This window comes from Paralichthys olivaceus, chromosome 18, assembly GCF_024713975.1.
Source record: "Paralichthys olivaceus isolate ysfri-2021 chromosome 18, ASM2471397v2, whole genome shotgun sequence".
Classification (NCBI taxonomy): Eukaryota; Metazoa; Chordata; class Actinopteri; order Pleuronectiformes; family Paralichthyidae; genus Paralichthys; species Paralichthys olivaceus.
In genome coordinates, this window is record NC_091110.1 from 3,783,001 (window position 1) to 3,805,520 (window position 22,520).

The 22,520-nt window shown below is 40.5% G+C and overlaps 1 protein-coding gene across 4 annotated transcripts in view; it reads left to right on the forward strand.

Annotated features, from left to right (window-relative positions):
- Positions 1-22,520, forward strand: part of LOC109626039 (membrane-associated phosphatidylinositol transfer protein 2) — a 75,848-nt gene that overhangs the window by 10,440 nt on the left and 42,888 nt on the right. Inside the window, exons 16-25 of one of the 4 annotated variants that reach the window (XR_011239100.1) lie at positions 2,287-2,388; positions 3,135-3,368; positions 3,450-3,613; positions 5,096-5,368; positions 6,023-6,143; positions 6,689-6,780; positions 7,071-7,267; positions 7,660-7,728; positions 7,986-10,063; positions 18,591-18,711. The gene's annotated coding sequence lies outside the window, so the exon portion shown is untranslated. Of the gene's footprint in view, positions 1-2,286; positions 2,389-3,134; positions 3,369-3,449; positions 3,614-5,095; positions 5,369-6,022; positions 6,144-6,688; positions 6,781-7,070; positions 7,268-7,659; positions 7,729-7,985; positions 10,064-18,590; positions 18,712-22,520 lie in introns of those variants that run through there. The other 3 variants (XR_011239101.1, XM_069513370.1, XM_069513374.1) reach the window with 3 other exon arrangements.

The following is a 22,520-nucleotide window of genomic DNA, read 5'->3' on the forward strand; positions in this document are numbered from 1 at the left end:
TAAATATTTTTTTCTCTCTGATGACTACAACTACAAACATGGCTCAGTAAAAGGTCACAAAATGCAAATGTTTAATCTGTAAGGAAGAATGGTTAACTTCCCTGTTAGCCATTACTGAGCAGATCTAGTGTTGACGGTTTTGAATAATGCTAAACTTACATATCAGAGTATCGTTCTGAGTTATTTGAAAAAGAGAACTCAAAACAAAGATGTGGCCTCACAGCTGTAGTCTGGTTATTTGCATCAGGTCTATAACTGTCAGGTTGTCCTTAGCTGGCTCAATCAATTCCGTGAAAAAAGGAATGCAGTGGACCGTAGTTGACAGTAGAGATAGAGAGAAGAGAATTCATCAATAGAGTCTAATAATGGTGTCTTTGCTCTTGCAAATACTGCGCAGCAACTTTCCTTTGCAGTATCAGCTCTTGCTTTAAATTGGCACTAACGGAGGCAGCGCATAGACTCAGCATTGATGAAATGTTCGAAGTCGATTCAGCGAATTTACGGACAGATCGCAAGCAACAGCTCACAGAACATCAATAGATGTGTGTCAAAGGAAGGCTTCAGCACTGAAACAACTCATGTAGAGGGAAGACAGTCTGGGAGCCACTGCTCCAAATGCTGGAGAGGTCCAGACACATTGAAATAGGTACCAAGGAAAGAAGTTTCTCTTTCCTTTAGTTACTACAGTGCTCAAGCTGACTTGAGCAATTATCCATTTATTGTCTGTGAAAACAAGTGAAAAAGACATGGAGATAGGACAGCATTTTATGAAGAATGTTTTCATTTAGCCAGTTCTCTTGTGTTGAACCGAAGCACAGCACTAAAGCTTAGACATCAGCCTGAAAAGACAAAAGGGAAAGTCATAGCTACACGACGCTCCCTCCAGGCATCCCATCAGTCTGAGAGCGGAACAATTTTAGAATTTTAGACAATTAAAATGGAAAGCGTACAATGCAGTTAGCAAATTCCCCTTAAGAGTCAAAGGGAGTCTCATAGTGAGTGCATAAACCTGCAAGAGACGTCTGGAGATTGTTAGTAGGACTTGTCAAACTAAAAGAGGAGAAGCAAATTGGAGCCAGATAATGGCAGTGGAGAGAATTTAGAAATCCACAGAAGACAGTGTTGGGATAAAGGTCGTCTTGGGGTCAATTTATTAAACAGTGTTGAAGGAGAGAGTCTCAGTGAGGCTAACTGATTCATGAGGACATAAAGTAGAAATGCCCCAGGACGCTTCGAGCCCACAGATGAATGCTGTATCTCTAGACCTGAAACCTAGAGTTCTTTTACTGTTCGTTCTTCTGTGACAGACCGATTTTATATGATTAACAGGGTGTAATGAAGTTGAAAAAATATTTTTGGGGGAATGATAAATGTTTCACAGCCTTTTTTTTTAAAACCCTTTCGGACTCACTCACTAAAGCAAACAAATAGACATTTCCGACTGCTAAGTATATGAAATAAAAACAAAATACAGGGTAAAACAACAAAATAAACAAGTTAATAAATGTCATATTGGATCCAGAGAGATTCACATCACACCCATATGTTCATGAATGTTTTGTTGACACAGATTGGGAGAAAGATGGAGCGGTAAAGGAGTAGAGGTAGAGAAAATGAGAAAGAGAGAGGCTGCATTCTCAAAGTCGGCCCAGAACGGAGTCTAGGGTGTGTTAGATCATTCAGGTTTGTCATGGTAGCTGAATTTAAGTTAATTCAGCCTGAGGCAGCCCAATAAGTCTCTTACCCCAATGATTATCGGAGGGCAAACAATGAGTTCCCAATAAAGCAAGATGATCCATCTAGCCAAAAGAGTTGGTCATGCTACTGTATCAGATTGGGTGTATGATAATGCACAGTCCACCGGTAAAATACCAAAGATAGTCGTAAGGGGGCAAGGTTAAAAAATCAAATCAAACCCATCCATTTTTAGATGTTTCTCTGACAGTTGAGGGCATGACCAGAATTGATGAAATAGAGTGGCTGGTTCTAGTCTACAGCGAAGACTGCTAGGGTCAGTATTAGGGAATAGCTTTCCATATATAGCCCTGTAAAGTTTTTTTTAATTGCTGAGACTCAAATATCTGTTTTTTCCCATCACATTTTCTTCAAGATCTCATATGGATGTGAAATCCCAGTATCCCCATTTTCTAGAAGACTTTTATCTATTTTTATTACTCTAATATGTTTCTAAAGATCTGCAACTATTTTTTATCTGTTATCTTTTATGTCTTTTGTGTCTCCTCATACTTTGTAATCCTGTGACTGTGTGTGTGTCTGTCCCCTCAGATTAATCTCCAAACTGGAGTCTCAGGTGAAGCAGCTGGAGCATGAGAACCAGTCCAGGGCCCGTTATGCATCTCACACAAATGCACAACCTTCCGGGGCTGGGTAAGAGCTAACACCTTCAACTGAAAAACATTATTATGCACAGAATTTGAATATTTCTGACCTCTTCTGCATCCAGCTGTAACATGAAGCTCAGATCCAACCCAGAGACACAGATGAAAAAGTAATAAGCAATACACAGCCTGCACCACTCGTCTCCAGCTGCACCAGAAGACCATGTGTCTGTGACTTCAGATCAGAAGGATCCATGTTCACATAATACTGGGGTCACCTTTTTTACAAATTTCCCTGGAGTGGGACTATTACAGGTTTTATTTGATCTCATTTCATCTCAGCTCAAATGTGCTGATTGTTGTTTCTTTTTACTTCTCTTCTATTAGGCTAATTAGTAATAACTTCTGTCATCTCTCTTTTTGTCTTTGCTTGTTTGTTAGTGAGAAAGATATAACATAGTGCGGGGCGTGATCCAAGAAAGAACCCATACAATTTTGGTGTGGATCTGGATCGTGTTGCAGATTCCGAATTTCTTTTTTTCTTTCTTTAACATAGGGCATTTCTCAACATTTACCTTGATTTCTCAGAGAGTAATTCATAGATCTTGATTAATGAAATCAAGCATGTTTAGGGAAATTATAAATATGAGTGTGTGTGTGTGTGTCTTGGTGCAGATAAAAATCTGGATCTAGTGAATTTAAATGTGGTTTCATAAGGTCTCTGTTAGGCCTGGTGGAGTTATGCACCCTACTGAGTGCCATTCTCGTTAATATTTCCTCTTGATGTTTCCACAGCCTTTTCCACCATCCTGACCTGCTGCTTTCACCCAGTAAAAGCAACAAAGAACCAGACATCACCAGTAGAAAGTCACCTTGTCGTCTATCCGACCAGCTGAACAGCGGCAGAAAATCCCAGATCTCTCAAACAAACCAATCAACTATCCGCAAGAAGTCGGCATACACATTACATGATCAATCATCTGGACCTGATAGCTCTGTGGACACCCCCTCAGTTGATGGCAGCTGGAGGCAAGTTTTTTATTATTGGAAATGTGTCTTCTGCCAATGTTGGTCAAGATCTTAAGTGATTTATTGTGATCTGTTCTGCAGGTGTGGATCTCCTCCAGAGTGTGAACAGTCTCTGCCTCAGACCAAACACCAGGAGCAGAGCCAGCGGGAGACCAGTTGGATACAGACATCCTGTGCCCTGACGCCCATGATGAGGGCCCTGATAGAGCTGGAGGAGACCAGAGCCACAGAGAGCCGAGCCCCCTGTAAGAGGAGCCGCCGCACTCACAACATTCAATTTAAAACTTGTGTCTTGACCATGACTGACCACGAACCAATTCAATTCAATTTTATTTATATAGCGCCAATTCATAATTTACATTATCTCAAGGCACTTTACATTTAAAGGTCAAGACCTTAAGACAATATTAACGTAGAGAAACCCAACAGTTCCCACAATGAGCAAGCACAGGCGACTGTGGAGAGGAAGAACTCCCTCATTAACAGGGAGAAACCTCTGGCAGAACCAGGCTCAATGTGGGCGGTCATCTGCCTCGACCGGTTGGGGTGAGCAAAGAAAAGTAAGGGGGGAGGAAAGGAGAGATGGGTGGAAAGTGGGGGAGAGAAGAGAGAGATGAGGTGGAGAGAGAGACCGGGAACAATTGGGCACCATCAGTATCAGGGCTGACTATAACAATAACAATGTAGTGATCTACAACAGGATTATATATATTAATGAAATTACTGATTTGTTGTAATTAAAGATAGCAATGGTACACTGGAACCACTGTTGTATGTCTCAGTTTGACTCATGTTGCATTGTATACTATAAACCTAAATAGCTGTTAAGAGCCAGTGATCCAATTGTGTTCAGAAGAAACACTGCTCTAGCACAAATGTATTTAGACACGTTGCATGTACCAAGGTTTTGAGATATCAAGGTGTTTAAGTCAAATCATTCAAAAAGAGTTGACTTGATGCCACCATGGGTATGATAGAAACTACTTTCTGTGTTTGGAACATTTCACTCCACCAAATCAACAAGAGGCACATTTGTGTGGACTTGCTGACAACGCATGAAGTGTAGACTTCACCACTGAACTCTTTAGATTATCCCCAATTCAACAGTCGTCATTATCATTATAACCAGAGCAACCTGTCTACAAACAACTATTTTATTATATATTTTACATTTCAGAATTTACACAGGCCATATTTTATATGAATTAATGAATATGATTTTTTTTTATAATCTTCAGAGTCATTCAGCTAAGAAAATAAAAAATGTATAGCCTACAATGTGGAACCCCAGCTGAGGTTTTGTTATGGACATAATATTAGGCTGCTGTCATATTTAGTTAATATATAAATGTCAAAACAGTAGAAATGTTATAAAACTGTTTTAATGGCTGGAAGTGAATCAGGACAATGTTCTATGTGCCCAGTGTGGTCAACCATTGCAAAGCTGGAGATGTTTCTTAGTTTGAATGATCATGTTAAAAGATTAAAAAGGTTGAAAGTTGAAAGCTGAGGGTTAAGGACAGAAGTTGTTGCACAACTACTGTATGTTTCATCTGCACCCGAACAAGACTCTATCTCTGCTGTTTAGGCTAATCCTCCAGTCAACAGTGTTACAGCTCCAAGTCCTTTCATTAGTTCATTACAGGGAGATAAACTGTGACTTGCGGTAAAGCACACATAACTTTAATTCACTTGTTTTTTTTACATCTGTGTAATTGTCTCTGCAGGGGTTGGTAGTCAGAAGGCCACTGTGGGTTTTGTTGAGCGGCGACACAAAGAGCACATTCAGGAGCGAGTTGGGCTTCAGGCAGACAGAGAAGTGGTTAAACCTGGAGGAGCTGTGGTTGAAGCTGAGGGAGGAGGAGGAGCAGCAAGAAGCCACAGTGGAGCAGAAAGAGCAGCAGCTCTGCTGAGGGCTCAGAGGAGTCTGTCTCCAGAGGGCCACAGATCCTCCTCACTGCCTCCCCCAGCACAGAGAAATATACCCCCAACTACACCAAGTATGTTCTGTACACCCAGTCCTTTCACACGCACCTTACCTGTCTTTACTTCCCCGAATGTGTGTGACAACAGCGTTAGTGTTTAGGGAAAATATTGAGGTTGATTGCTTGTGGAGGTTTGAATGTAACATTTTTGATGAGACCTTAAGCCATTTCTTTTTTTAAATTATCTGCATCCACACCACAAAAGGGAGATCAACATTGAAAATTGCAAATTCCTTCTTCTTTGTTGAATAGAGTGGGTCTGACAGCCCAACTGTCATTTTATGGTCGGGTCGTTGTGAAAATCATTATAATGCAGGTTAGAAACATTAGAAGTACATAGACAACAGGACGTTCAGCCAGTTGTTATGACTTTATTCTCGAAACCTCAGATTTCTTCCCGTTGAAGTGGCTCTAATGCTTCATCATAATAAACACACAAGGTCCCACACATTTTTCCTCCAGCCTACTTTGGCTAAAGGCTTTAATAAACCTTTGGCCAGATAAATAGCATATACAAAATTGTATGTTCAGCACTAGAGACTGAGACAAAAGCAAAACTTGTATCTTTTCACATTTTACTGGATCTCTATTAACTCTCCACAGAAAGTAGTTTCTAATTCTAATGTTTTGGTCAGTTAAAGTTGAATTGTGCTATTCTCCTCCTTCCAGCAAAGAGAGAAACTTTACTCCAGCCCCTGTCTGCCAAGTCCAGCCCTAAACGCTGCCCCTCTGAGAACTACTCCACAGCTTTTGGTCACATGATGCCAAGAGAGCAACACCTGCACAACAGGTGAGAGATGTGCATTGTCTCATCAGAAGCTAGGGAACAGCTGTAATGTAATTTCTGCACTTTGTCTCCTCACATTACCTTTGAATTTGAATTTTAGTTTGAAGAAATACTAATTCACAGATTAACAAACAAAATCTGAGGTCGTAATACCACTTTAAGAGGTGCTGGTAGAGGGAAAACTATGAATGTGTCATTGGTGGTGATTTTAGATAAAAGGTAAATGGCCTTATATAGAGCTTTTCTAGTCTTAATGACCACTCAAAGCTCTCTACAGTACACTTTTGCATTCACACACACATCCATACTGTGCAGCCAGGTGCAACTCTTATTTCTATTAAAGGCTCAATATACAAGCATACATGTACACAAAGAAAGGCAGTTATGCAACTTTATCTATCAATGCACAATACTCACATTGATATGAAGTCATATTTACAGCATCTGTTCAGAGTTTTATCAAAAATCTATGTCCAACAAGCCCAAAACACAAAAGTGGAACCATTACACTTGTTAAAGTAAATAATTATGTCGTGTGTCATCTACAGGTTAAATGGCCAAGTTGAGCAGAGACGTCATTCATTCCACAGCAGCAGTCCCAGAAAGAGACTCCAGTTTACCTCCACGGACAGAAAAGATGGTAATATATTCAAAATCAAATTTGCCTGACGCTACTAATTGTTTTTTTCGGTGAAATAATAATATAATTAGTTGGTAATGAAATGTGAAGGCACTAAGTGGCCTTGGGACTATAGTGATAATTCTTTTTATTGAAATTTAATTTGACATTTGTTGTTGAGGTGGGTGATGGTGTTGTTCTGAAGTGCATTACATTGAAAGGTGTTTCTAATCTCCCCATGTACAGTTTGGAAATGGGATGGAGGTGTCTCTGCTTGTGAGAAAGGTTTTAATCATCTTTCTCTCTCTCAGACCTTCGCCAGCCAGATTCCTCTGGCAGCATGAACCCACCTAATGGAAACTCCCAGCTGGGCTGGGAGGAGCAGGGGGCCTGCGGTGGGTCTGACCTGCGCGACTCCTGCGAGGACTCAGCCCCACTCCTGGACAAACTCAGCTCGCTGGTTGAGGCCGAGAAACTGTTTGACGAGCTGACGCAGGAGAAGCTACAGGTGAACGTCTTATCTGTGGGGGGCACACGATCGCCTTCCACTTGTCAACGGGGACATCTATTTATCTATGTGTTGTTTTGAACCTAGCAGAGGAAGTTCACTAAAAGGGCTGTGCAGTGGCACAGTGTAGAGAGAGTTGCATCTGTGACTCACAGGCTGCTAATCCTCACCTCATCTCTTATGTAACAGGGGTTTCATTGTTTTTATACCACTACTTCTATTTTTAGAACGTTCATATCGACAACCTCCTCGCTCCCCTTCACTCTGGTCGTTTAGGGACTTTTACACACACACACACACTAATACAATGACTCCAGTGAAAGTGTTTCAGGCGTGTGCCATCATAATTATTTTTGGTAATAAATGATTAACCTGTGTGTCTGTGTGTGTAGATCGAGGCAGCTTTGAGCCGGATGCCTGGAGCAGGCGGTAGAGTGAGTCTACAGACCAGGTTAGATGAGGTAATTCAGATATTGATTATGTTTTATATAACACCATGCTGTCTGGCTTTCATTAGAACTTGACATTTTTATATATATATATATATATATATATATATAAATGATTTAAGTCATATTTCAACTTAGAATGTCAAACTGACTGCTTTCCTTTGTTTTATATGTGTATTGTTAAAATATGACAAGCTGATGGGGTCAGAGGTCAATAAAATGATGCTAAAAAAAGAGCCAATTCATTTTTGCTTTACTGTCGTCCTCAGGTGGCCTTAGAGAATCGCCTGGAGAGAGTGAATCGTGAGCTGGGATCCCTCCGCATGACTCTGAAGAGATTCAACATCCTCCGCTCCTCTGCCAACATATAGCAATGTCTGTCTTTTTACATCGAGATGCTACTAAGTATCTTGGTTTTATACACAGCACCGATTGTCCTTCAGTCTCTTTCTGTGCCATAACCCCCCAACTGTACAGTAACTCCACAGCACCATTTTTATATGTATGAATTATTACTCTGGGATATTTTTTAATATGTTGGAAAGATATTTCAAAGTCTATTTTTAGTAATACACAGATTTGTAAAGTCATTTACTTTTTTTAGTCACAGAAATAATAATATGATACATTTTAATTGCCTGTATAGGTGTAGATTTTTAAATCAGCTGAGCTTCAGAATTCGTGTATCCTTCGTTCAAGGTCTAAGCTAACGAGTCAGTAACTTCCGGGTCACACAAATCATACAAATAAAATATCAAAATCAAGTCCGGCCTGTGACCCGTTTTTTCATTTCCTGTTTTTGATCTGAGCAAAAAATCCAAACTCCGAAAAAGAAACCGCTATTTGGTTTTTTGGTATCAAATACGTAAAATAATGACTTGGTCTTTAAATTTTTGCGATTTTGGTTTTCTAATTGAATATGAAAAGAATGAATGAAACACGGATTCTTAAGTGTAAATGTGAGCAATTATAAACTTCCCTGCACAGACATCCTTCCACTCGGGAAATATCGCTGCCATTTTTATTCTTGTGTTCATCAACATTTTGAATGTTAATCCATGGCACAAAATGTATTTATTTCATGTTTTTATACTTAATAGATTTTATGTATTTCATTATTTTGCTTTTTTAAATTTGTTTTGGACCAAATGATCAAACTTGAAGGAAATATTTGTTTACTTGAATCTAATTGCCTTTTTTTTCTTTGTTTCATTTCCATGACTGCTTTTGCTTCATATATAAAATTAGCTACAGGACTGGAGAACAGTCACATTTTCAGTACACACACACACAATCACACACACACACACACACACACACACACACACACACACACACTGTCAAATCCTCGGGTTAGTTAGTTGTCTGTCCTTTAGCGATGCTTGTGCATGGAGTTTCTTGCACTGCTTCCTTTTGCCATGCAGTTTTCCTACAATTACATGGACTTCACTGGAGCCAAGATATTGTCATTGCACAATAAATTGAATTTTTGTAAAATAATTGGAAGTGTTGCTCCTTTATTATGTCTATTATAACCGGTGGGTTTCTTATTCCTGTCGGGTGTGGTCTAATAGGCCCAACATGTATTTGTGGAAGGGGGTCTGATGAGGTTGGGTAGCATGGTGGTGCGGCGTTTTCAACTCTTGCCTCACAGTAAGACGGTCCCTGGTTTGAATCCTGGTTCCGTCTGGGTCTTTACTGTGGAGTTTTAATTTTCTCTGGGTTCTTCAGCATCATCCCACAGTCCAAAGTGTGTCACAGTCTTTTCTCTTTATCTCTCTCTTCCTTCTTTTGTCCTTACATTTTTCCCCTTCTCATATTCTGTCTCTCTACTGTAGTTAATTCCTTCAGTTCTGTTCCCCCCTGTTGTCATGCAATCTCTTCTGATCCTTTTCCTCTCTACGTCCTGCACCACTAACCAAAGTATTCTGCCTGTAGGAACTTCATCACTTTGTATTTGACCCCTGCAGGTGGCTGTTCCCCGCCAGGGGGCGCCTTTCTCCTTGTGTTGTGCAGCAGAAGTGCGGAGGTGTCGTAACCACAGACCTGCGTTCATCCTCAACATCGTCCGTCGGGGACACGCTCAGGTTCACCGGGTGCTGTCCGGGGGAAGTACCGACCTCCGTCTGCATGCAGCGGGACTGACGGGCGGACGCACACCGGGGGAATGGCGGCTGTGTTCGGAGGACAACAGGACTCACGGCGCTCAGCCTCCACCTCTGAATGTAAACAGCAGCACCATCAGCTCTGAGGAAACATCCACCCTCCACCTCCACCACCTCCTCCACCTCCTCCACCGTGGAGCTCCGCGGATTAACCGGGACTGCACACACACTCGGAGCCGCAGGTGGGTCCCTGATGCCGGCTGTTGACACGGTGTTCCACCGCTGATTGAATCTCACTAATGTTCATTATTTACACCATTATTTCTGAATGTGTTTGTCAATGGACAGTGGTCAGGTGGCGTCATTTACCAGAACAAACCAGCTGACTGCCCATATAGACATATATATATATATACACACTATATATATATATACACACTATATATATATATATATATATATATATATATATATATATATATATATATATATATATATATATATGCATATGTGTGTTTATATATATATGTTTATGTATGTATATGTATATATATGTATGTATATGTATATATATGTATGTATGTATATATATATACACACACATATATTTATATATATATATATGTATGTATATATCCTATATGTATAGGGCCGATAAAACAATCTGTATTGCAATATAATTGTCCTCAATAGCAATATAACAAAGGTTCAATATATATCGATATCACATTGTGTAAACACAGTGAGGAGGTTTAACACATCAGTGATCCACCTCAGATTCATACAATGTTCATCTGTTTGTCAAGTGTTTGTCGTTCTCGGCTCATAAAGAAGAGTTTACAACCACAAACTGATCCGAAGCAAAAATCAGTCTTTCAACTTTACAGAAATAACAACGTCCCATTCATCATGATCAGTATTAACATCAACTGATGTAAGGCTTTTGCCCAGCCCTATAAAATGGGTGTGTGTGTCTTTATGTGTAACTGAAAGGTAGTGAATATATACTTCAGAGCAGGTGCTGGGTCTACAGACTGCTTCATTTATGTACATAACACACCCAGTATTTGTACAATGCCCAGTAACCTATGGTTGAATTAACCTGGTTGGACTCTACCTTGTAATGTACGGCGCCTGCAGGAGACTATACATGGCCTCTGATTCACTTTGCTGGTTTGTCAAAACTGGATTAAACACTATTTTATCATGTGAAAACAATATACATAAGCAAAATGATGAAAGGCGGCCTGTGGAGTTTCATCTTAGGTTATGTTTCCCAGTGTTCCCCACCAAAAACACTGTATTTACTTTAAAAGTCTAAAAAACAATGTAAGTCCATTTACTTCCTCTTAAAATGTGTGTTTGTATTTTGCATTACTGCATTGTGTACATATTAGTTAGAAAGCTATTGTTGCCTTTCTCTATTTCTTGATGTATTGAACTTAATGAGCAAAATATTGTGAGACCAGTGGCAGATAAGTGTATTATAGATAATCATCTAATTCTTCTGTCAATAAACAAAAGTTTCTCTATTGAACATTGGCTCATAGTGCTCCTAGTGGTCAGTAACTCCACAGGTCACCTTTACAGTCTTCAAATTAAATTATGGAGGAATGCAGGAGCCATTTTAGTTCATGTTACAATCTTTTATTCCAACATATTTGCAAGTAATTATTAATTAACCTGTTAACCAATTCATTAAGTATTGACCTGCTTCACAATTAAAGGACTAAGGTGTAGGATTTATAGATTGCAACCTACTTTATTTGCATCAGTTACTTCACAAATCAATCTTTTTGGCTATAAATTGTCAGAAAATATAAAAAAATTGGATCCAAAATATATTTATTTGACAATGACATAAAACAAAGGACACGGACAAGTTTTAAAATGAGAGTAGTACTGTTGTTTTCCATTGATAAATAACTTAAGAGTTGGATGATAAATTCTGTTGATTGTGTGAATTGTGTCTCTGTTTGTGTAAAACGTGTGTTCACACTAACAAGTATGGCAATATGCAGTTCACTATAAGTACCCAGATGGTTCACACAAGTGTGAAACAACACTCCTCACCCTCAACAGTTGCCATGGCGGAAAACGAGGGACCGTCAATGTATTTTTGAATTTGTGCAAATGGCAGTCAAGGACGGAGGACACGTTATGTATGCCATATAGTGTGTAACAAGAGGCTCATACAGGAAAGTGAAACACTCTTAAGTCAAGTGAACAAAGCCTTCAGCAGATATTTTTGATGACTGACAATCGTGATCGCGATTTCCGTTTCTCGAGACACAGCTTTGTTTCAGCACTAAACTGGATCAACCTTTCATTTGCTAGTTCCACGTCTGTCTGAATCCTTCATAGGACACAAGTTCGAGAACAGAATATAGGATATCAGGACTTAGGACTCCATTAATGATCCTCAGCTCTATCCAAAATGATTGTGTCCATCCAGAAATGATCCCATATTTTTGGCTTCTATGTTTCTATGTATGTTTCCCCTTTTAAGTCATCTTCTCTTTCTGTAAAGGACCATATGAATTCATGTTACTTGCTCCCTGACATGCTGTATAAACCCCTGCCTGTCCTTGCCAGGTAGTGCTAACAATGTCTATTCTTAGACAGTGAAGGTGAAAACACCATTGGAGCTGTTGTGTTTCATCCTCACCAGCAGCTTCTGACTTATTTAGACGGAAGCAGTGAAGCCAAAACTTTCTAGGAAGCACACTTGAAACCTGGAAAGCATTTATCAGCCTGCCTGTCACTTCAGTGCTTTAAATAATCAGTACTACCACATGCTCTTTGTGCTGTACAGTGAAAGAAGTATATTAATCTTACTGCACGTATGTATCCAAACTGCTCAGGCTGTGATGCAGAAAATAAATCATCCATAAAATGTGGGCAGGTGTAATAATTTATTTTATCCCTTTTCAACAGAAAATGCTGCTTTATACTGAGAATAATGTTCCCTCCAGAGTCTCCAGCTGCACCTGCAGCTCTGTGGGGCTGCACCGCAGTGCTTTGTCGTCACACCGGTTACGAACAAACAGTGTAAAGCTTCTGTAGAATGAGATGAATGGACTATATTTGTGTTAATAATGTTTTATATTGTGATATAACTGTCAGTGCATTCACAACCATTGTGCCAACGGTTTCTCGACGTGATGATTTCTAGGTTAAGAGCCGACCTGATGGTGGCGCTAGCTAAAAAGTTACATCAGAGTTGTTACAATTCATCCTGAAGGGAACATGAATGTGTGGAGCAAAATGTCGTGGTGATCCATCCAGCAGTAGTAGAAATATTTCACTTGAAACAACAAATGTCAGTGTCCAGCTGGAGGACACATCAGGGCATCATCCGTTTCAGGATGATTCACCCTCAGTCAATAGTATTTGAGCATGGACCACGGTGGTAAACCTGGGAAGATTTTCTGTTTGTTTTGGTTTTGTAAATTCTTATTTGTTGCATCTCTTTGGACTCCACCAGCCATCCAATCATGTGGCTCTTTGCAAAGCGATGCCAGTCTGTATCACGATTGTTTCTGTATTTCATCCAATAGTTGTTGAAATATTTCAGTGTAAACTTTGCTGGTTCCAGCTTTTCAACTTGGAGCATTTCATGTTATGTATTTGGTATTTAGTGCATCTCTTTGGGCTCCTCCTGCCATGCTAGTGGTGTGTATATTCCACTTTTTTCAGTATTTCATGCGGTCGTGGTTGAGATGTTTCCCTCAAATTGCAAATATTAAACTCACGATGGTGTCAGCATCATCAAATAAATATACTGGGAACCGGTTCAAACAGATTTCATGGCATCCCGTGATGTATTTGTTGAGACGTCTCAGACTGGTTGGTTCCTTATCAAAGGATTTAAGTAGCTGATGTATCACGCAGCTTCTCAGTCACCACAACCATCCGAACCATGGCATAACGCACCAGACCTATTTCAGGTTCATTGTGTATGATTTAAATGTGTGTGGTGGGGAATGAAAGAAGATGGAGCCCGACAGGATTTGATTATCGAGCCAAAATGATTAGGTTTGCTTTAATGAATGCTGTTAGGAAGTAGCCACCGCAGAAAGAATGAGTCATAGTATTGATTGCCTCCCCCTCCTTCCTTGCTCCCTCTCTCTACCCCCTCTTTGTCTTGTCTATCCATCCATCTCTTCTTCTCCCTTCCCTCATCTCATCCCTTAAAATTCATATTTTGTTCACATGCCAGACGCCCCCCCCCCCCCACCCTTCTCCAAATAAAAGACAGTCAGGATTGGAGGAGAGGTGGCGTGCAGCCTGGGCTGAGCGTTGCATGCCAATAGCCGCATGACTCGTTTGGTGCTACAGTCTGGATGAGAGAGGGAGGTGGAGGAGGGTGATGGTGTTGGGGGGGGGGGGGGGCGCTCGTCACGAGATGCCACGTCATCACAGTGTGTGAAATCTATTTTTAGCAGCGTAAACAGAGGAATTCCAGCCCACTGATCATGGCTTCACAGTCGGGCCTGTGTGGTGGGAGGCTGCAGGAGACGGTCTGCGGTGCGTGGCTGCTGGATGTGAATGAGCGATATGTGCATTAAGGCCTGTCTGTCCGCCTCTGCTGTCACGCCTCTCCCCACCCACCGCCTCCGCCTGTCAGGGCGAAACACTGCGCCGCAAATAGACCATCGAGCTCTTGACCTGTCGGACGCTTTCTGCTCGTGGCTCTGGTTCTCTTGCATGCACAAATGCACCATGTCTCTCATATTGATCAGTATGTATACCAGTGGTGGAAAGTCTCCGGTAATTATAATATGGATGAACACTGTTACATACAGAATAGGCAGAGCTACGCATGCGATGTAGCTCTATAGATTCAACCTAGATCCATTACTCCAAAAATATTCTGTTCTTTTTTTAATGCAAATCTAGCTTTTCAAGAGTTTTATAAATCCAAGTTTAGTTTTCATTATTTATTTCACAGCAATCTGCTTCATTCTCTTTTGTTTTTTATTTCTACAGTTTATTTAAGAATTGAGTATATTGCAAATATATTAACAGCAGTGACATATTTGTTACCAGGTCATTCAATCAAAGACTTTTATCCAAAGAAACTTACACATCTTAAGAAAATAAGATTTGTAAAGCTCTTTAAGCCAACAATTTTCTTTCTTCCTAGCTTGTGGAGGGTCTGAATCATTTTTATGCCACCGCTGTAGTTAGACTCACATTGTCAGGGCTTACAGCGGACAGTCAGATGATGCCCTTGCAAGAACTCTTTAAATATAGATCCTGCATGAAGTAGGTACGGGGGGTGGGGGTCATGTGAGGCCAAGGTTGTGGTTGGGGGGTTGTGGGGAGCTGACAGAATTTTAAGCCGTCACGTTTGGCCATGTTTGCTGTGCTTTGTTGATGCACTTACTCTTATTAACACTCCCCGGGCTTTGTTCAGATGCAGCGAGCCGTTGTTTCCTCATCAAATATTCAGATGCACACACATATTCAGGGCAATGGATGAAGCAGAGCAGCCGGCTCACTTGATACTGAGAGCGTCACTGTTAGTTAAAAGTCCTGTCTCTGCGTTTGTTCTCTCAGAGACTGTCGACATCATGTTGTTTCCAGAGCACTGATCAGGTACACAAGGCAACATGTGATCATTTTGCTCCACACGCTGTGCTCCACAGGGTTTCCACTGTTTTAACATTTTCCTCCTACGAGTGGTGTTCATTTTTTACCAGTTCATCTAGTAGATGTTGAAGTTAGTGTTTGTTAGTTGTTTGTATCTCTGTATTAAAAAGTGGAGCCACACATGTAGAAGACACAGACAAAGGTGTCAAGAGAGTTTGTGGCGATGTGATGTGAACAGAAACCTTGGATCTCCATAGCAGAATTAATTTGAAGTTGAGCCAGCTATAGCTAATGTTTTCAGCATTACCAACCCTAGCTTTAAGATATTCCACTAGATAAAGAGAAAATCCCTGGGATCAATACGAGTCAATAAGATTCATCCTCTGGAGAACTTGGAGAATGACCATTCATGCGATGCAAGATGAAAAGTCTGAAGCATTGTTTCAGCCAGGAGAGGCTGATGAGTATAAGTAAATTAGAATGAAAGGAAATGCATTGTGAACAAGAGGAATAGACTTTGGATCTTGGACTCCAGCAGAAATTAGGACACCATGGAAGTGGTCCTCAGAATTAGGTGCTTCAGATATCAAGGAGACCAGAATCTGGTGGTGGTGATGAGGAATGGAGCCCTGGGTGATGGGGCATCCCAGTAAGGCTTCTGATTGGACGGTTAAAGGGAGTTGGTCAGGTATCCAGAGTTGAGGTGGTGCAGTGGGTCTGTCATAGATTAGAAGTGACTCCTGAATGACGTGAGAGCGAGAGAGAGTTTTTTTTTAATTCTGGCAGCGTACAGGTGTTTGGCCTAAGGCGAGTGTGTCAGGCTGTGATTGGATGAAAAGAGAGAATGAGCTGGAGGAGCCTAGAGATGTGCATGTGACTAATGAGGCTTGTGCAACGAGACTGTCCTGACTGAACGTTCATTTAACGTCATTATGATTCATCCTCTGAGGAACATAAATATCTTTACGGTATTTCATGGCAATCCAAACAATAGCTGCTGAGAACCTGGAGTTCAGTGCTGTACTGACCAACAAAGCTGTGTGAGGATTTTGTGGATGTGTTTCCCTTCGGCGCAAACTCTCGCTCAGTCAGACACTGTGAATGTGAGTGATCAGGAAGTTGATCTTTTCAATGTTATCAGTGACAAATGAAAATGGGTGAAAGGACTGGCACCTGACAGCATGATCCGTATCACCCACACTACGCTGGTCCAGGTCGGCCATATTTTAGCCAGCCTCGGAGGCCTGGAGCCGGGCCAAGCGCTAATGGCATTGGGTAGAGGAGTGGAACTTCCCCTGCTTTATCTCTGGGCCCTTAGCTGTCTCAGCTCAGTTAACAACTGTCTCCTCCCTTACTGTTTCCTTGTCTGCATCTCACTAATTAACAGCAGCCCTTCCCCCATATGTAAAAGTGACGGGGCTGGATATTTTTTTAGATTTTTGTTAATGGTTAATCTCATTCTGCTGTAAAGTTGTGTTTTATGAAATTACTTTATTACTCCATGACAGACCCCCCCCCCCCCCCCCCCCCCCCCCCCCCCTCGCCCAAAGGATAAGCAGTAATGACAATGGATGGATGCAGGGATTAATGGATGGATGGATAGTGGAGTAGCCTCTTCCTCACTACAAGCAGCAACACTTTCTAAACAAATGTTCAAATTTTTATTCAAAATTGTTCAAAATATGTTAAAATTTTTTTTTTAAAATTCTAATTATAAGGAGGATATATAGTTACTTATATGCACACACATGTGTTCAATGTGTTATGGAAGAACTCAGGCAGCAGCTGATGTCTAATGCAGAAGATTTTAATGTAGACTTGATGGATCACCAGAAGGTGAAACAATATACAAACACTAACAGAGTAACATGAGCAATTGTACCCCCCAAGTCTCCCACAGCATCTCCATATATCTCCTTCATCCTGTGTCAACAGAACATCCATGAAAGCCTAACATCGCTATCACTCTCTGTGTTACATGTTGGTGTTCACATCCTATTGGATAGTTTAGTTTAAAGTATGCATCTGAATTAGATATGAAAGTCCATGAGTGTAGACTACAACGTACTGCTAGTTGGCCCTTTATCTATAACCTGACCTTGGTACTGCTTGGAGGGGGGGTCACTGTGGAATTAAACAGGCACTATTCTCCTGTACTGATAAATATAAATCACAGTAATGTGTGAGGATGGTCAAAAATTCCTCAACACAATGCATGTGATATATTAGTGTAATAAACATTGAAGATATATCTTTAACTTTTACACACACACATTACATATCTGTAATTTTGCAATGATAGCTGCAGAAAATATGAGAAGCCTCTTGAAGTGTTTAATTGTAGAATTTCACTGTAAATACTGTTGCTGTGAGTGACCTTTACATCAGAAGTTAGACCTGTGTTTGCAAGTGAAGCAAACACCATGATGGATGTGCAGAGTAACCTCAGGCCCAGATGAACAGTGCGAGCACTGATTAGCCGAGCTGCCCTCCCTCCGCAGACAGTGATGCATCGCCGTCATTTACCAGAATGCAGGAAAGCAAAGCAATTTGAGATGCATCACAGCTAACCCCTGCTAGAAGCCCCCACCGCCAGCATCATCGCGCTGCTCGCTGCACCCCCCACCGCTTCACCCGCCTCACCCTCACCCACCCCTCCTATTCACCCCCACCCTGAGCTAAAAATAGCCCGTCCTCTCTCATCAGCCAGCCATCACGTCAGGGCCGCGCTCACTCTCGTTTGCCGCCCACGCCTCTTTTTTATGTTGTGATGTTTTGACAGTGTCACATGATCACATTAGCTGTGGATGAACACGTTTGGCATCGATCAAGGAAAGATGACTCCCAGTTAATTTCACAGATAATACGCAGAAATCGGGGGGGAGGGTCCTTACAATATTCCGTTCTCTATTCTCTAGAGTATTCTATTCTATAAAAGTCCTGTTTTATCTCTTGTTCTCCTCAGAGTGGATTGAGGAAGGAAATTTGTTTAGCCACACGACTTCTGTACCATGTGGTATTTATCAGTGTGACATTTCAGACAGCACACACTTTCACAGAGCGTTGTGTGTTAGCTCCTATAATCTGAATTCATGTCCCTGTGCATGCCTGGTGAAGAAAAACATTAGCAGCTGCTCAATGAATCTCCTCACGGCCGTTTTTCATTCACAGGAGGAACCATCGCTGGAGATGGACTGCAGGTCGGGGACAACACGCGCCTGTGGCATCGCAAAACAAATGGAAACCATTTTCTGTCAGCTGACCGGTCGTGGAAGAAGTATTCAAATCCTACGTAAGTAAAAGTACAAAACAGAAATACTAAATTTCAAGTAAAAGTCATTCAAATTCCGACATAAGTGTAATCAGCAAAATAATCCTGAAGTGTCACAAGTAAAAGTAGTTATCCTGCAGTGAAGTTGCCCTGTGACTAATATATTATTGTTATATACATTATATATAGATATAATTTATATCTGACAGCATTAGATTGGTATGCATCAATGCTATCTATCTATCTATCTATCCATCTATCTATCCATCTATCCATCTATCTATCTATCTATCTATCTATCTATCTATCTATCTATCTATCTATCTATCTATCTATCTATCTTGTTCCAAAAATATCAATGACGTGTAAAGTAACTACACAAAGAAAACTAGTGTGTGATGTAAATATGTTTTATATAAAATTGAGACCTGAACATTGACTGTATCTTTATCCGGATGTAAAAGGGGAGCAGAATAGATGGGAAGTATACAGTATACTCAAGTTACCTTTCAGACAAGAAACAAAGAAACAAATAAAAAGCCTTAAACAGTGGTGTATATCCCTTTTGGTGTATTACCCCTTACGAAATAATTGGACTTTGTGTTTCAGACATCTAAGAGCTCAATTTAACTAATGATCCTTTTCTTTTTTATTGGTTTCAGGGGACAGTATATAAATACACACACAGGTAGAGAATAGACAGAGGCAAATGGATTTCGAGCGACATATACCAGATACCTAGAAACCTAGAAACCTCCTCAGTTGGTCAAATAAGTCATTATTCAATAAAGACAGCAAAGACTAGAGGATAGTCCCTAAAATAAATCCAAACTTTGTGTAACAGAACAGTGTTTTATCCTGTTACTCATCTGATTTATAGAATGGGAACCAGTGGATTAAAATACGAAACCATTTACGAGAGTCCAAACCAGCTCAGCAGCTTTGATGGTAAGATATTGTACATCAGTATTAACAATCTAACAATCAATAATATTAATCAGTCACAGGGGGCAATTTACGTACACTTTGCTGATAATACTGACATTTTTATTCAAGTTGGAATAAACTTGGAATAGACTTGTTACAGGGTATTTTTTAAATTGTTGCATTGGTACAAAGTAAATGAAAAGCATTGGTGGAGTGATGCATGCTTTGTACATGGGCTGTATACACTGGAGTCACGCAATGCAAACTTTGTCATATTGTAAATATTGTTAGTTTTGATCTATTAAAGCTTCAGGCTTTAGGTCTGTGGTTCTATAGGATGCAGAGATACCCCATGAAATTAATTTCTGAACTATGCATGACGTCATTTTATGACTTCATGATGTCACTTATCACATGACATATCATATGATGGAACAATATAGACTTTGGATCATCTCTCTGGCTGTAGACGTATCTTATTTCTGTTGACCTTTACTTTTGACTAATGGACTCCAAATTAAATGGACACACACACACACACACACACACACACACACACACACACACACACACACACACACACACACACACACACACACACACACACACACAGCTTTTCTTTTGACATCAACACGTTGAAGCACCACTACAAGAAACCACATTCAGCGGCTAGGAAAAACTTCTTTGTGGCACCTTTAAATAAAGTACTTGTTATTTTCCACCACTGCAGCTGAGAGTATTTTCAACCATGTCATCTCACTATCTGGTGTAACAGTGAAATGGAAACTGGGCTGAAGTGAAATATGAATACAATAATCCACCGGGTATTGAACCATCCACACAGCTGCCAGTGTGACGTCCTGACAAATACCATCAGTAACATCACAGGAGGCCACGTACAGGAACCTGCAGCCCAGGCCTGCGCTTGAAACGAGCAGGATGAGTAACAGGAGTGTCTGGTGAGGAAAGATGTGTTTGACAAGATCACGAATTAACAGCCATAATAGCAGCAGATGCTCACGTGTTGTGGGACTGTGGTGTTTAGAGAACAGGGGTTGATTCTGTTAGCGTGTGCTCTGCTGATGCTCAGATAGAGTGTGTGTGTGTGCGCTGGGCGGAGTACCCATCAACGAGACATTTCATTCGTACCTCCCTGCAGCTCGCAGATAAAACCAGAGGCTGAGAGTGCGGAGAGCGATGAACCGTGGGGTTGCCGCTGCACAAATCCTCGAAGCTCATTCTCATTCTGAGCCTCGCTCCATGTTCGTGGGTACAGCAGTAAATTTGAACGGTGGTGTACGTTTTGCCTTTTGTGCTGCCTTATTGTAATCGCCTTCGGGTTCATGTGAGCGATCGCTCAGTCCCCGTGCTGTTTGGAAATGTCCTGAAGATGAACCAGCAGCTTCAACGCCTCATATAGAATATGTCTGGCTGCCGCTGGGATATTTTTAACCTCAAACCCACTGAGACGTGTCGGCTGGATGTAATTAAAGAAACGCTCAAAAGGCCGAGACACGTTTGTCCTGTGTGTTCAGGTCTCACTCACAGGAAAAGCTCCAGGTTGTACCTGTCGCATGTCACCGTTAGAATTGAGTCAAACATTTCTGAGAAATAATCATCAGATGATCTTTTGAACAAACCAGACACTTGTTAAAGATGCTCTGAGGATATTTCCAGAATTATTAAACATTTCTCTCAGGGAGCTAGATTGATGTCATGTCTCATATCCCATATCTGTCTACTGGTTATGTCAGGACAGACGGTGCTTAGCTTAAAGATTTGAAACAATTGCAACCATACCCATTTAATTAGTTGTATATACAATTGTTTAAAAGAAATAAAATGTTTAGGGTATGTTCTAAATTTACATTTGAGGCAATTTTCAAAAGTGTTAATTTCACAGATTTTCCAGTATAACATTCACCGCGTTTAGCAATGTATTTTATTAGTTTTCTACTGATATATGAGATTCTGCAGTACAACATCCACAACTATTTATACTATATTAAGTACCCATTATGTATTGGTGCAGATCCAGAATTTCTTTTCACCTTTTTTAACGTTGCATTATTTTATTATTATTTTTTTCATTCACTGATTCCTCAGAGAATAATTTAAGGATCATGATGAAACAAATCCAGCATATTAAGAGGAGTGATATTTAATGTGCAGTTTGGTGCAGCTTGATTTAATTTGAGGAGACTGTTGGGCTTTGACCTAGATATGAGCTCTTAAGGTTCTGTTTAGTCTTAATCGCCTGAGGATGTGGAAAGATCGTGGTCTGGTTTAAAAAGTTCACAGTTCATCAGTAACAAGATGTTTATTCACATTTAGCTAAAACCTTGATCTTTCTCTAAACTGATTGGCTTCTGTTGCCTAAACCACAGATGGGACAAACTCCATTCCCCTCACCCACCTCCTGACGACTTTATTAATCTAGTGTTTCATTAGATAAAATAACGTTGGCTCTTATCATGGTAATCCAGTCTGTCATTACATTTTCCATCACATCGTATCTGGCAAAAGCTATTTAATAATACATCGACATAATGTCTGGTTTGCCATTTGCAAATTGTAGCTAAATTTGTGAATCGTGCAGTTCACTTCGATGCTGTAGCTCAATTATTTCTTTTTATTACACAGGTACACAACAGAGAGAAGCTGAACTCATAATGTAGTTGCAGATTTCACATTGCACTCTTTGTAAAACTGACCCCAGATAGCCATGACAGATTTCCTTGTGCTATTATAAAGCACATAGTGTGTTTATTGTTATACTGTTTTATTGTTATATAATAACTCCTATTGTTCTGCAAATCGAGTAAGGAGACCATGAATCAGGACGAACAGTCCTTATAAATACACTGAAAATCTTTTACTGTACAACAAACACAAAATCATTT